Raw genomic sequence first — 17,742 nt, 5'->3', positions numbered from 1 at the left:
ATTTTTTAAAAAATAAAAAATAAAAAACCGTAAATATAAAAATTTTCCATGTTTTTTTGGTTAGACTATTAATTCTAATTTTTCTAATTTCTCAGATCTTTCCCTATTTTACTTTCATTTGGCAAAATATTTGATTTGCGTAGTACTTATAAAAATATAATCTTAATTTTGCATATTTAACTGACTTCATGAAGCCGATTCCTTTTAAATGAAGGCTAATGGAGTAAATTAACATTTCTCATACTGAGATAAAAAGTGCAGTCAAAACCACCATTATATGGTAAAATTTACCAATTTTTTTAACTCCATGAGAACACTAGAAAGCACGGTAATGTGTGTATCGAAGTACTTTGGTAATGATTTTTGATAAAATGAACAATTAATAAGAATGTTTTATAATGCGTGTTAAAATTCGGAAAATGTGGTAAAATTTGCTAATTTTGCCATCATACTTTAGACAATGGCTTTAATACCATTTTTGTGATCAGCTTTACTTTTCAGTTTTGTATTTTCCCTAATGTTGGGTTAAAAGCTTATTTCAAACCAGAATTGAAAACTTGAATTTCGGGTAAGCCCTTACTATAGGAACGGAAAAACTAACAAATAAATGATTTGAATATCGTATATTTTGCTACGATTAACAAGAATTATACTTTCATTTCTTTACCGAAAATGCCTTCACCAAAAGTGTCATAATTGTAGGAGATTTTTTTCAGTTATGTATTTTTACTATGTGTGTGGTAATAAAAACTATAATTTCGAAAACGTGAATTTTCGGTAAGTTTACACCATATGAACAGAAACCGTTACCATATGAATAATTTAAATATTTCATTATTTTGTTTTATTACCAGAACTGTTTCTTTTACTACAAATGCCATTATTATACAACACGGAAATTTCAACAAAAATTATTTCCCCTTTTGAGAGGCATATTAATAAGCATTTGATTTATGAAACTTGTTTTCAAGTTGGCGTAAAGTTGGCCTTGCAATTTTGAGAAAAAAAGGGTTCATTTTGTTATTTATGACATAGTTTATATACGTCAGTAAATTGTAAAATATCTAGTTGTCACATTAATATGAATTTTGATGGATTTTTCTTTTAAATTTTGTACTACTTTACTATTTTCAGTTTTTATGACGCATGAGCACCATGTAACAAACCAAATTTAGCTGTTTAACAAAGAATAGTGTATTTCAAGCGAACTTCACAGAATTTTGCATTGTATTTTGCCATTCCCAATAAAAAATTCATTAGCTGAAAACATTAAAGAAAACATAAATTCTTTTCTTTACATCTAATAACAAACAATATTAAAATTTAAAGTACTATTTCATAATAATGTCATTTCAAATTATAAATCATAAAATTCAGATGATACGGAATTCATATTCTAGATTATAACATTGACACATATTTAACACGTTTCAAGATAGAATTTAACGCACATCTTCTAATTACGACAAAAATCAATTTAATTCTTCTCGTTTTACTTCGATTGCCGATCAAAGAAAAATAATAAAACTCATTATAATGAGCACCATTTTACACACTAAATTTAACCCTTTAACAAATTAAAACATACCTTAAAAAGCATTTGACAAAATTCAACTGTGTAATCCACAAGCCGCAATCAAAAATTCATTAGTCGGGAGCATTTAGCCAGGCATCTTTTCACTACATGCAATAATAAACAACAACTTCTGAAATTGAAAGTCTAAATAGCACTTAATTTAATTCGATAACCCCTCATATTCCACACTTCCAGCTAATTTAACTTCTTGCAATTTTCTACAGAATTTGAACGTACCAAAGCAACATACTTTACCTAAATCATGCGTAATTCCCTCTTAACGCCCTGATTCAGGGTTGCTTAGAGTGAGAAATATCGCTCTAGAATTACACTTCGCTTGATGCAATTTAATTTAAAACCCCGTTTATGGCCTCTTCCTCTCATTATGTTAAAACTCCATAATTCCTAGGATGCTACAGCAGATAGATAATACACTAGAATACACGTTGAGATATGCTGTTAGAGTTAACGCATTATTATAAACATTTCAAAGTTAAAACAGTGGAAATGAGGTTTTCTGAAGAAGAGAAAGATAATTTTTTTAATAGGTTCTTCCCGCTTATGGTGTTTTGAAATTCAGTATCATATATATATATTGTATCATAAAATATATCAATACTCTTGTATTGATATATTTTGCTTTAGCATCATAAATACAATATTAGAAGGCATCCTTCGCTTCGGATATAATCTCGTAACCCGATGGCGTGATTAGATCTTTTCCTTGTTTTGTTTTCCAGTTATTTAATTTTTTAAATATCCTTGTTTTCTTTGTATTTTTAACTTATTTTTAATTTCATACAGTTAATAAATTTTTTCTGTGCAAAAATCCTGCTCTCCGTAGTGATTGAATCTATGTATTTAGTCTAATATCAATGTTTATATAAAGCAAGTAGAAAAAATTAAGTAACATGTTTCTACAGTATTCTCTAACACCAGTGTCTTTTCTTTCTTTCCTTTTTTAAGATGCTTATAAAAAGGCATCACAAGCTTACAATAGTTTTTTTTTGGATTTGAATAGTTTTAAATATTTTTTCGCTTAAAACTTTAAGCACGTAAGAAGTGTTTATTTTTTCTCTTTGAAATCCGACTTAGAGTTAGTTTTTTGCTTAGATAAAAAGAAAATAAAGTTAACTAGATTAATTATTTATGAACTAGTTTGTATGCATTCAACAAATGTTTTAGTAAATACAATCGTAAGAATAATTGTTTCAAAGAAATTCATAGAAGTTTCTACCATGATACTGCTTTTATTTTTCTCATTAAGTCACTAAATATTAGGAAATTTTAACTATTTTAAATTAAATGTTGCCAGTTTTGTGAGATAACTTTGTGATAAATTTTCAAACTGATTTCGTGACAATTAATACTAACATATAAAATGTTGTTTATGAAATACGATGAGACCTAGGTATTGATCTTTTTACGATGAATAAGGTAGAAAGATTGAATAAAACAAATTTCTAGACATGTACATACTTTAACAAATGTTAAAAAATGTCTTTCCCTTAAAAAAGTCTAAAAATATTCTGAAGTTGTAAAAATTTCTAAAATATGTAAAAATTTTCTGACGAGAGCTTTCATATACTTTCTCATTTACGAAACCACTGGTGAAAAATAAATGAATCAAAATATAAGCCCCTCTCATACATTTTTAATGCTCTTGTCTGTCATCTTTGATGAAATAATAGATACTGTTAAGTTCATACAAATTATACATATTATTTTTGAGCACGGATAGAATAAAGGATACTTTGAATAGGATAATTCTGAATACGGCAAAAATGCGGAAAAAGTGCTGACAATAAGGGTGCCGGCAGTTTTTACCGTGAAACTCATTTTTATCGGTATATGTCGCAGAATAAAATATCTCATATAGAGTATATGTAGAGTATTTTATGTAGAGTATTTTATGTAGAGTATTTTATGTAGAGTATTTTATACAGATCTGACAGAGTTGATCTTATATAGAGTGAATCTGATATAGAATAAACTTCTTACAGTAATACTTACCGTAAAAATCATTGAATTACTCTAAATAACCAAATATTTCTGTGAAAATTACGGTCAAAGTAGATTTTCGGAAAAAATGGATTTTACACTGAAATGGAATTTACGGATAATACATCCAAAGTGTTGGTACTTTATCCTGTAATTTGACCTGGAAGTTTTCACAGTGTAGGGCACATTATAAAAATTGAAAATTGCATACCACACCACAGCCAAAAATCTCATATGTTACAAAAATGTCATAAAAATGTTGCTATTTGCGTCTAATAATTATACCCATTTCAAACCGCTTTTTTCATTACAATCTAGACTATTTTGACTTGTAATCTAATTGTTTTTATCAATGACAAAAGAGCTTTCTTGTTTGATAAAAACAATCAGAATTGAGATAAAAACATAAAATTTTCCAGCTAACCATTTTTTTTCACAAAATCATTAAATTATGATGAACAACATTAGTTGATAGTATTTAAAATTGAGCTGAAAAATAATACAAAATTTAGATAAATTTGATGAAGAAAAGGTCCCGTTTTAAATTATTAAGAATAGCCTGTTCATTATGAGGAGCACATGGCAGCGCACACTTCGCGATGCGTGATCTCATTTCCAGTCCTTATCATCAGAACCCCACTATGGACAAGCACCTAATTCCATTTTTAGGTCTCCATTTTAAGAGTCATGTAATTTTCATCCTAGTAGAACGACGTAGATAGTGTCTGAACTGGTGATCCTCTTTCCCATTTTCCCTACCACAACCAACCAGAGGCCTTATAGCAGATGGTTCGAAGGTTGTTAAGCATTTCTCACTTTTGCGTTCTGCTTTCCCTCCGATTTTGTTCAAAAAGTTCATTATGTATTTTCAAGAATCATTATGCACTATACATTAGCATGAATTTAAAAAAAAATCTTGAAATGAATCACCGAGTTAAGAGTATTATATCAAGTGAAAATTTTCTATCAAAGCATTTATGGCAGGAGAATGTTATTAGTTACTGATTTTGTAAAAATTAACTATTTGAATCCAATTTTAAAAAATTTACACATATATTCGTCTTTAAAGTGTTGACGATGTAGACAGCACCTGAGCTGGTACTCTTTGCAAACTTCCACACCACAACCGAGGAGAGGATTTACGGCAACGACAGATTCTTCAATGGTTGTTATGCAATTCTCACGTTCTGTTTCCTTACTTACTTAGTTCACAAAGTCCAGAAACAATTCATGCATTTACATGAATCGCTAAGAAAACATGAAATTAATCACGTAGTTAAAATTATTCTCACATTTCAAATTGTTCTATCAAAGCATATATGGAGAATGTTTTTAGGGTTGATACTTAAAAAGAAACTATTTATCTCTAAGTTTCGAAAATAAATACACAGATATGTCTTTGAAATTTCGAATGGAAACTTTCTCGACCGGAGCATTTATACTAGACACATATAATAAAAAAAAATTTTTTTTAGAATTTCCTCTAACATTTTTCTTCTTTTCTGCTGGAAAAAAATACAGTTTCACCCAATTGGAATGTTTCCGGAAACATTTGCCCGTAATCACCCGTAAAATCTACTTGAATGGGATTTCGTAAAAATCTCTTGGGACACGTGTCCCCCATTTTCCCGTCCCCCTTTTACCGCTTTTCGAATACATTCCTCTCGGACTTTTACAAAATTTTTATGTTACTATTGTTGGGAAGTTTAGTGGGAGGAGTCGAAGGAATTCCATTATATGTTGATGGTCGAGGAGAACGAAAATATTCGGTCCGCATTTTAGGAATTATTCGAATGTTCGACACTCGTTCGTGTCCTTTCAAATATTCTCTGTCTGGAACCTACTGGGAATACTTCATACAACGGTTCTAGCTTCGCTTCTCGGAGTTTCAAAAAGTAATTTCATTTGCATTCAAATAGAAAACGGTTTATTGGCTTTGTGTTCGTATCTACTTATCAATATAATTGATTTTAAGTTTTATAATTTGTAAAATAATTGAACATGTATAAAATAAGGTAAAAGTTACTACATTTTACTAGACAAAATTTAAAGAAAGTAACTATTAATATGAATAGAAAGACAGGTGTTGAGTAAAAAACTTTTGACGTACAAAAAAATGATGTTGATTTATAATGTAGGATAAATACCCTTATGAAAATTATTTTTGCATTATTTATTTAAATTTAAATGAAAAAATATCTAAACTACTTAAATTATTTTAAAAAAATTGAAAAAAAATGAAATTAAATTATTTTAAATAATTTGAAAAAAGAAATTACGCTATTTTACATAGCCTTAAATAATTCAAATATCTTATTTAAATAAAGTGAATTTAAATGTTTGAAATGCTTACAAGTTAAAGTTTGTTTTAAACTTCTCTTTTTTAATTATTTTTAGTTCACGAAATAATACTTAAATGAAATTTAGTAGAATCATAATATTGATGTATTTTAGAAAAATATTAGCTACACATGCTGGAGTAGAAACTAAAGTGACAGATTAAATGCATTTCAAAGTAGGATTAAAAAATTCTACTTTAAAATATTCTACCTATTTACATTATACTTAGCGGAAAGTTAAGAAAAATCCGTTTCGGCATGGGACTTAAAGTAATCATCAGGGATTGTATATAGTTCAGCTTTATTTCTTGATCAAGTTGTACAAGCATGCTTTCAAAACCATATAAAATCTTTTAAAAGTTAAGCACGCCAGATAGAAATTTAATTAGTGCTATCTCTTACGATATATATTGTAGAATTATTAAAAAAAGGTTATAGTTTCGTAGCTTTACTAAAATCCTAGACTTGGCGACATGTTTCGATTAACAAGATTATTTGTTCTCGAAAACGAAACAACTATATGGCATTGCAAGAACATTGGATTTGGTTAGACCATTATAAATGACGCTTCTTATGCTGACGTGCTCTAAACTAATCGAATGCGAGATTAAAGAAATTACTTTTGCTTCGCTGTAGAAAACATCGTCTGCAAGAAACAATATCTATTATTCCTTTATCAGTTTCTGTAATTGCTAACAGAAGACCTATATTTTTCACAATTTTTAGATATCATTTTTATTAATTTTTATTACTTGTTAATTGAATACTGTTGTTAACAACAGTTATTATAATTATTAAGAAATCAAGTGAAAAGGAATCTATTCAACGGTATTTGAAGAGTTGGCGATATTGGTATCTATACGTTTGCGTTGGGAGGTTGACATTCATTTGGTGTGCACTTCGATGCAAAAAGGCTCTAGCCATAATGCTAACCGTTTTTTCTTAACTTGCAACAGAATATAGAATATATTTAGGAAAGAAATGTAAATGCTGTTAGAATCTATGCAAAAAAGCAAAGCTAAAGAAAGAGGTTGGATGTTTATATGTATTTATGAAATTCTATGACATAACTAGCGATGACACGTCTGAGTCTAGGACAACTACAGCAGCAATTAGACTAACAAACTCAAACGCAAGTAACAAGATAACGGCATTAGATGATTTTGAGTCTTAATCTGACCAAAATTAAGAGGAAGAAGCCAATGAAGAGAACAAACACAGCTTCAATGCAAGTGTTTTGTTCCTGGATATTTGTATTTGCAATCACAACGGTGACTTTAACTCCTTCTGTCTTCCTGCATATGGTCTTTTAGCATATCGACTGTAGAAAAAAAGGTCTTGTAAGTTTCAAACGTTGATGCTATTGCTGGGTTGTGCAATAAAATTAAAACCTTTAGAATGCTTTACCTCCAATTTAAGCAAATAACTGCATATTCCCGTTTTGCTAAAGACCTTTGTCCACACACACAATTTTAAAAGGAGCAAAACTCAGTGCAATCAGTTCATTTATAAGTTTAGACAGTTTCATAATAGAAACATTTTCGTTGAAGATATGTACTGGTAAAGTTTTTTTTTTCAAAGAATTATTCCAAAATTATGCCCGAATTAGCTCAGTTTCACCGAATATAAGTCTCAATCAATTTTAAAATTAATTTGCTTTTGAAATAAACTTGTTGGTTGCTACACATGTATGATGCAAACCATTATTTAATTAACTCTTTGAACATACAATTCAAACTTGCAATTTACTTGAATCCAATTGATTTTTTATCAAAATTGGAAGATTACGTTTAGATAGCAAAAGTCAAGCGCATGTTTGCGAAAATAATATCAATACTTGAGAAAATAAAAGTAATGTTTGCAAAAAAGTAATTACTTCATAAATAAAATAAAATAAATTTTTACAAAATCTTAGGTAATTCTTATGAAACTAAAAGTTGTTCTTGTGAATAAACACTGTTAATCTAAAGAAAATAAAAGTAATTCTAAAACAAAAATTGAAGTAATTCTTCCGAAAATAAAAGTATTTCTTACAAAAATCAAAGTAACTCTCAAGGAAATAAAATTTTCCCTTGCGAAAATAAAAGCATTTCTTATAAAAATGAGAGCAATTCTTGTAAAGATAAAAGCAATACTCTCAAAAATCAAATCAAAGCTTTCAGAAAATAAAGTAAACTTACAAAAATCTAAATAACGCTTGAAAATGTAAAGGTAATTCTGAAAATCAAAAAAATTCTTGCGAAAATCAAAGTTGTTCTTTCAAAAATAGAAGTATGCTTCAATATTTAGAATTATAAAAGAAGAATACTTCTATTAAAATTCTATTGAAAATAAAAGTAATACTTGCAAAAATCAAGATAAAGCTTGCAAAGTAAAAGTAGTTTTTACAAAAGTAAAGCAATACTTGCTGAAATAAAAGTTATTCTCCCAAAAATCAAATTTATTCTTGTGAAAAATCAAAGTAATTCTTGCAAAATTCAAAGTAATTCTCGCGAAAAATGCAAATTTTGCTTTCAAAAAACAAACTAATGTTAGTGAAACACAAAATAAAACTTAACATTATTTTCCAAGACTATTTTCACATTTTCGCTGAACTATTCAAGCCTTTATCAACAATAATACTGTATGAGTTTGTATTTTTTTCAAAAATACCCAATATCATAAGTGCTTTTTTTCCGAATAGATTCTCTGACACCAAAAGCCGATATTCTTGTTTACTGAAATATTTGATTCAGAAATTATAAAAATGAAGTTCTGGAAGACAGCCAAGATAACAACTGGAGCTTATATCACCAAGTCGATGCAGAAGAACAATGAGATAACATTTAAAAAAAGAAAAAGAATAAAAAACATTCTATGTTGGCATATCTCTTCCGAGACGTTCTTTCAAACTGGTTTTCGCTTGTGAGATGATTTCGAATAAAATGTTTTTGCCTACATGGCTCAATAAAATGCTTTTTTCTTATGTCTAAATTATGAATGTGTTTTGCATTGTATTGAATAACCTAAATTTGAGGGTCAGTAGTCTTTTGGCATCTGTGGCGATAGAGAAAAGCAATAAAGGAAGTTTACTGTTTCTCTTAGATCCAATTATTATAAAATTGATTTTATGTACAAAATTTATTAAATTCTGCAATTTCGATGAACCTATTTTATTAAATTTTTTGGAGAAATTTTAAATATTATATTATGATTGTGGAACGAATAATCCTATGCTTTTCTCTTGTGTCTAAATTATGGTTGTGTTTTGCATTGTATTGAATAACCTAAACTTGAGGGTCAGTAGTCTTTTGGCATTTGCGGTGATAGAGAAAGGCAATAAAGGAAGTTTAGTGTTTTTCTTAGATCCAATTGTTACAAAATTATTTTATTCAACTCTGCAATATTGATGAGCCTATTTTATTTAATTTTTTTGCAAACTCAAGCAAAACACGTACTTGAAAATAAAATAAAAATAATTTTGAGGTCCTCAAGTCTTGATTAAGTAATATGAATATCTAGTTTCCGGTAAGAGATCCTAGTTCTGAGCAACGCCTTTTGCAATTGTATCCTGTCCTTATTTATTTTTGTTGGTCTCTGATTGGTCACTTTGTTGATCACTTATATGCTACCTCGCAGTAATTTGTCACTGCCGTCACCACGTGAAACGTGGTTTCGCTTCTTACTATTACTTTCTTTTTACATTGGCAACTATGCCATTTTTCTTAACCACATGCGCTGGAAAGATGTGCCACGCACGTCATAATGCTTTTGTCACAGAATCACAGACGACGTGGTATTTACGTCATCATAGAATTGTTACAGAAACAAAAACGACATGCGTGTCACGTCAGGTGGAATTGTTGTCAGGTGGATTGTTGTCTGTGATGTTGTCCACAGCGAAGGTGTGGAGTGTGTACCAAACACAAAAGGCGAAGTGAAACTGTATGGGAATGTAAGAAATGCCTTGTACCATTGCATGTCCCAGACTGTTTTGAAAGATATCACACGTTGCATGATTATTAATAAATAAATAAATTTAATATTCATATTTGTATAATTTTACTATCAACCGATGTTCCACTTTCCCTTCAAAGGACTATAAAAAATTCTAGGTTAACAATAAATTAGTTTAGAAGGTATAAATCTTTTTTCCGATTTATCTGAGGCATCGCACACTACGTGACGCCTCCCAGCGAGTTATACTGGACCGTTCTGGCACACGCGTCAGTGATTTTTTTTGCCAGCGCAAGTGGTTAAAATCATTTATGTGGTATTGTCTTGAAAGGAGCGTCAATTTCGTCGGTTAGAATCAATTTAACTTTGAACACAGAACTCCTATATTTAACTTACGATATGTAGTATAAAAGCTCTAACGTTGGTCGCAATCTAAAAGCGTTTGTTGCAATCTAAAAAAATGTTTTTAAAAAGGTTTTCCTGGACAACAATGAAAATCTCGTGACTTTTTAGATGATATTTTTTAACTTTTTCGGTGCTTAAACCAAATTTTCAAATCTAGTTGTCTAACCAAAAACTCCTTTATATAGTTATACAACTAGTGTAATCGAAACGAAATATATAAAAAAGAGTCTTCTAGATTTTTATACTTAGGTAAAAAATACAAATACCGATACAAATTATGTACATTTTATTGTGTACATAGTTTACAAATGTAAATTCAAAGTATTATATAAATCAGTTTAATATTTTTCTAAATATTCTGGATATATTGATATTCAAATATAATATGATTGAATTTTTAAACATATTGTTTCAAAGTAAACTTTGGTTTATTATTTTTTTCTACAGTACAAATGGTTTGTCGAATTACTTCAGATATGAAAAACATGTAACTTGTAACATAACATTTAACATAAAACATGTACAAACAAACTGTAATTAATCGATAGAGAATGACAATAAGTAGTTTTACTCTTCGAAAAAAAATAATTTTCATATCTCCTTCAATTCAGAATTTGGTTTAAGAATTTTATTTCTCTGAAAACAACAAAAAAGTTGTTTTTGCTTTTAATAAATATTTAAATTGGATCTTTAAATCAAATGTTATGTTTGTTTTTATCTTGCTGACTGTAAATTCAAAAGCACATACATCATTTTCAAAATAAAAATAAACTACACAGAGTAAGTTTTTATAGGAATTTATCTACAAGAGTGAACGTATTTCTAATATCAAGATTAGTAAGCTGCAATCTGCATCCATGGTTGTCCATTTTCTTGCAAGCGAAACAAATAAGGGCAGTCATTAATCAAATGTCAGAAGGATTAAGATGGAGAAAAACAAATGAAAGTTGTTTCAAAGTCCAGCAGGAGGCGGGATGAGCAAAATCGGGGTGAAGTCGGAAACAACAGTAAGAAAGAGCCCTGCCCACTCTATTTCTTTCTCTTTCTTTTCTTGTCATTGTTCCAAACATCAGATACGTTAAAATCTAAAGAGTCAAAGAGTAAAACATAAACGAACATGTGTCATGGACGATTTAAGAAAACTTATCTCTGAGATGGGAGTTGTCGACTGCAATCAGAATAATAAAAGCAACTTTTAATATATGGATTTAAATTCATCGTTCACTAATACTTTGTGGAAAGTAACAACATTTCAGTTTAAATTTAATAACTGTTACAAAATAAGCAAAATAAGAATTGTTTTACATTTTATAAGAAAATTAATTATATATATTTACCTTTTCAATAATAATTCATTTTTTCTGAAATTTGTAAGTTAATACTTGAGGATTATTATTTCAACTCAATGCAAAACACTGATATATATATATATATATATATATATATATATATATATATATATATATATATATATATATATATATATATATATATATATATATATATATATATATATATATATATATATATATATATATATATATATATTTTTTTTTTTTTTTTTTTTTGATATATATATATATATATCACAAAGTAAATAAATACAAGAAAACACAAAGAAAGTTAAGAAAAACAATAAGTTTCATTTTTTGTGCATAAGCTGCAAGTAAACAGAACTCTTTAGATAAGTTCAAAATGAAGATAAAACAAAGGAAAATTATAGACATATGAAAAAAAAGGGGGGGGGGGAATAATAATTAAAAAAATAACAAACAACTGATTATATATTTTTCTTCCGGTTTTTTAAAGAAAAATAAATAAAAAATTCCTCTTTTTTTTTTAATCAGTTGTTTGTTATTTTTTGACAAACAACTGATTAAAAAAAAGCAATAATAATAATGAACTGATTAATGATAATAATGTTGAACTGATTAATGATAATAATAATGATGTTTGAAATAATAATTAAAAAAATAACAGACAACTGATTATATATTTTTTTCCGGTTTTTTTAAAAAAAATAAATAAAAAATTCCTCTTTTTTTTTTAATCAGTTGTTTGTTATTTTTTTAATTATTATTCCCCCCTTTTTTCGTATGTGTATTATTTTCCTTTGTTTTATCTTCATTTTGAACTATATATATATATATATATATATATATATATATATATATATATATATATATATATATATATATATATATATATAAGGTGAAACTTTACTTCATGATAGAATGCTTTTACCCGAGCAATATTCGTCACACTACACAAGACTTAACTGAACAAGACTTTCACTGTCACATCACACAAGACTTAACTCAAGAATGGAATATGATTCCTTAGAAAACTTTCCACAGGAGTAGGATTGATGAATAAGAAATTGCTCAAAAGAAAAGGACGTAATTGTTGTACAAATAATTGTTCGAAGAGATGCTTAAGGAAATTGCTCAAAAGATCTTTCGCCATCTCTACGCCGCAGGCTTCACGCATACGACGTAGAGAGTTACGACATATGTGAAAACACCAGGCATTTTCCTTATATCGCTGTAAACAGCAGCGATCTTGGGGACTAGAATGCATGTGTTGATTGTATATCAGCCTTTTCATGGTTCGTATAACCAGCTATTGTCTCGGCTATCCACGTAATATGTATCCTTTGGAGTGTGCAAGTTTACGAAGAATACAGCATCTCAGCATCTGTGGCAATAACTCTTTCGTTGGCGTTTCTTAATCGAAATATTTAAAGTCGGTAATAATAGTACACGTAGTAAATTTGCAAAGGAGCATAATATGGCACGGTAGTCTGTTTCAGACACCCTCGGTTGCCTAGTTTAGAAAGCTTCGAAAAGGAATTGTTTTAAGAATTGGTGAATTTAAAATACACTAAGATACAAGACTGTAAAATGCAGCATGCAGAGAAAAAAAAATCCGAAATGTGAAGAAATTTGTCTAAATCAATAGCAGAAAGATGTATACAGACTGTTATGCAAAATAATAAAATGTAAAGGTAGGCAAGGAGAGAAAACATGGTAATAAGGCAATAATCTATTTACACAACTGAAAACTATGAAGAGCAGTGAAAAATTGTTAAATGTACCAAAGGGTAGACGGAAAAAAAGGTCCCGGAGAAAAAGGTCCAGGTAAAAAAGGTCCCTGGAAGAAAAGGTACGGAAAAAAGGGCCCTGGAAAAAAAGGTCCCGGAAGAAAAGGTCCCGGTAAAAAAGGTACCTCCATAGGGAAAATCTGTAGGGATATTTCCCCTCTCGCTTTCTGGGCAGCATGAATGCTTCTCGCTGTTTCAATGAATATTCCTTTTATCTGTAATAATTCAGATTAGATCATTGAGGTAAGGAGAAGGGTAAGGGGGGGGGGACTTATGGGCTGGTTGCATTACGCTTTTTTTTAAAATTTTATTTCATTTATTTATTCTTCTTTGATTATTTTTTAAAGCGGGAAGATACTATTTAAGCTTTTCAATAATGTTTCACTTTTTCTTTGTAATTTTTTTAAGTTAAAAATGTGTTATTTTCTATTTTAAATTATATTTTGTGAAGAAGTTGCTAATGTAAGGCTTAAAGTAGCCAATCTGGGAAGTTGGGAGGATTTATGAGTTGGATGTTTATTGACTTTGAAAACGCGCGACACACGAGAAAAAAAAACATGCACGGAACAGCAAAAAGCGCTTCAATCTAATCTTCTCATTTCAAATATTTTCCCCTACAGAATTTTCCCTACACAGGTACCTTTCTTAACGGGGCCTTTTTTTCCGAGGGCCTTTTCTTCCTTACCTTTTTTTCCGTACCTTTTTTTCCGGTACCTTTTTTTCCTAGAATCGCACCAAAGTATATACAAGCTGATGCAATTGAGTTATGTTGGTTGGAGGAGGGGACCGACCTTCTCATACTATTTACAACGCCACCTAGCAGCTTGCCCATACTCTCTTTAAAACATGATGAAAAAAGTGACGAAAAAAAGCACCTGCATATTACATGCCTTTAAAAAAAAATGCCTTTTAATTGCTCGTGTAGAGGAGTTCTATCAACCTGTAAGGTTTTGCCGTCTTGTTCAGACTCATCCCATTTTTTATATATATTTTGCTTATTATATACTATAAATTTTATTAATCATATTAAAATTTTTTCTTTAGCCTTTTATACCTTCATAAATCGTTAGACAAATACTGTCTTTCAGTTTACACCAGATTTTTCAGTAATTTCTGCATTGTTGTCAGTTGGCATAAAAAGGCCACAAATTTTAATAAATGGAAATATATCCTCAGTGTAACGCCTTGTCTTTCATATGTGGGCAAAATATTGTCAGTTTTCAGAGTATGTATAGTTAACTACATGTATAATCTATAGTTTCATGGTTTTTGTACCAAATCAGTTTAAAGGTAAGGAATAGTTTTATTACACCTGTCTGTTATAAATAACTTATTCATAAACTAACGATGATAAACTGATAAATTTTATTATTATGTTGGGCAACAGATTTCAATTACCTTTATCAAAAGCTTAGAAATTAAATTTTATGTAAGCGTATTGTACCACGATTCTTCATTTCAGCCAAGCAATTCAAAATATAATTTTGAAAAAAATAATTCAGTGTGTTTAACAGAAAAAAAAATTCATATGTGCTGTTAAAAGGTTAACTTAATGCAGTTAAAAGAGTTAAATCTAGTCGCTGTTTGAGTAAATTTTTTCTTTTTCTTCTAGGTGTGTGTATATATATATATATATATATATATATATATATATATATATATATATATATATAGTACAAGTATACAAGTATTTATATATACTTAAGAAAAAAAATCATGATGGTTTTCCATTGATGGACCAACAAAAATATGATAGATAACGATGTACCTCGGAATTCAATGAATTTAAGAGGTATAGTGTTTACAGTGTTTGGCATATATATATCTTAATATATATATCTTAATATATGTCTATTATTATTAATTATTATTGTATATATCAAGATATATATATATCATACTCTCCCATTTTAACAAAACAAAAGTTGGTAAAATCTTCTGCAAATTTTTAAATTTGAAAATATCATAAAAACAAATAGATTTTATTGATTGGCTTACAGTAGCACCTAAAAATTACTATTTTTATCAAGGAAATGAGTGCAACATTTTTTTATTGCAATTTAATATCTTTTGCAGCTCATTAATATCGATGGGTGGCAGGATATATCGATTAATGAGATAGATTTTTTACTGTGTCTCCCTTTATTCGACTGATATCATGAGGATACGGGAGAAAAGTATTATTAGACCATTTACTGTCAGCATTTTGCTTTATGATGCTAGCCCATTGTTAATTTTAACGTTTAATTCTCATTCATACCTAAACATTTATATCTAAATTTTATATTTTACTCGTTTTTCGGTACTTTCTTTTAATATCGAGTAAATATAAATCAATATTTAAATTTTGCGGATACCTAATTCGCAAATTGTTTGTTTTATAAAATTTTCTTTATTATACTTAAACGTTTTTTAGGTACTGAAAAACAATAACAAAATGACTTCAACTTATTTCATCTAAGCAATTTTTACAATTCTCAGCGACAAAAATTCAATTTCTAAAAGAGCTCATTTTGAAGTATTTTTCATCGGTATTTCTCTAAATCATTTGAGAGAACTTGAATCATATTAACTTCCTTTATATCGAATTGATATATGTTGTTTAAAATAGCTGTTTCTAAAATGAACTTGAGTGAGTCCATTTACTGTCAGTATTTTGCTTCATATGACAAACCCATTACTATTTTTAACGTTTAATTCTTGTTCATATCTAAACGTTTAAACTTATTTTTTACTGACTTTTCAGTCTATTCCTTAACTATCTAGTAAATATAAATTCATAATTAAATTTTTCAGATACTTAATTTGTAAATAGTTTGCTTTATGAAATCTTCGCTATTATACTTATATGTTTGCTTTTCAAAAAATTATTGAAAACAATGACAAAATAACTTCAATTTATTTCATCTAAGCAAACAATTCCTGCAATAAAAGACAGCAACAATAATTCAATTCCTAAAATAGTTTATTCTGAAGTATTTTTCATCGGTATTTCGCTAAATCATTCAAGAGAACTTGAATCAATTTAACTTCTAGAATAACAAATCGATTTATGTTGTTTAAAATAGCTGTTTCTAATATAAATTTGACTTACACTGAATGTACGCAGTTCAATATGCTAAGAGAAAAGAGAGGATGCTAATAATGTTTCTAATTCAGGAAGCAGAGGCTTTTATTCAATTTATCCATAATGTAATTTCGTTGCGTTGTTAATGAATAGAACTATCTAGACAGGAGATTTAATCAGACGCAGCCTTCCTAATGGTTTAAGTTGTTACAAGCATCAAATATATTACCTTATTCTGTGGAAGAGCCACTAATTTCTAAAATAAACAACACCAATAGCACAGTTTTGTTTAGGTGAGACAGTGAATTGATAAAACAATTTGTGAAAGTATTAAAGAAACCGTATTCCAATCTAAAACAATTGTGTTTCTTTGTCACCATAATTTAAATAGAAGTTTATATTGTATTTGGGCGTCTCTCAAGTGAGTAGCCAATTTAGTTGCGTGGAAGATATAGAAATTTGTCGGAATGGTAGAATTATTTGAAAGCGTCAACACTATAGTATTGAAACGAAAATGGAAAGACAATTTTAACGTTTCTTAAATAAGAATAGATATTTTCTAAAACCTGCAAGTTATTAAAACTCTCGAAGATAATGAAATTTATTGTTTGGAATTGTTGTATAATTTGAATTTTAAAAATAATATTTGAAGAAAGATTTTAATGAAACTAAAATAGCTATTAAGCTTAGCTATGAAAGTATTAGAATTTAAAGGAAAAATATATTGTCTAAAGGGGCTTGCAATGAATAAAAAAGTTCAAAAGATGCATTTTTTTTAAACTTTTCTTTATTATCCAATAATATTGTTGATATGGAAGGCTCTGAAAGTTCTAGGTATACTAAATTTATTTTGATTGGTCAAATTGATTTAAAAATTGGATATTCATAAGAAATTTATTCGAGCCTCAAATCAATAGTAATCGTTTGTACTCAGTTTATTCAAACTGATTTCAATTTTTTGCTGTTAAATAGAACAATATAGAAAGAAGATTTATTTAGAGATGGTCTTCTTAATTGTTTAAGTTGTTATAAGCAACAATATGTTATCTTACTCCGTGTAAAATCCATTAATTTCTAAAATAAACAATACTAATTACACATTTTTATTATGATTATATAGATAAAACAGCTCGACAAAATATTTTGGATAACTTATTCCAATTTAAATTAAAGTTACTAAGTGTTGAAACAAAAAATTACAGAAGAAAGGGACGAGACAAATGAGTTGCAGCAAGGAAAAAAGTTCAATTACTTATAAGAGAAGAGGAACTAACATGAATAAGATGATAAATGAAGAGAAATAGAAGCAGACGAT

At 28.6% G+C, this 17,742-nt stretch overlaps 1 protein-coding gene across 1 annotated transcript in view; it reads right to left on the bottom strand.

Moving 5' to 3' along the window:
• The window catches only part of LOC107454903 (protein turtle), a 973,849-nt gene that overhangs the window by 813,162 nt on the left and 142,945 nt on the right, over nt 1-17,742 (bottom strand). The gene's annotated exons all lie outside the window — the stretch shown is intronic.

Source organism: Parasteatoda tepidariorum, chromosome 10 (genome assembly GCF_982258835.1).
Source record: "Parasteatoda tepidariorum strain Cologne lab strain chromosome 10, Ptep-v5.0, whole genome shotgun sequence".
In the NCBI taxonomy this organism is placed as follows: domain Eukaryota; kingdom Metazoa; phylum Arthropoda; class Arachnida; order Araneae; family Theridiidae; genus Parasteatoda; species Parasteatoda tepidariorum.
The sequence above is the reverse complement of the archived record's forward strand: the minus strand, read 5'-3'. Positions and strand labels throughout refer to the sequence as shown.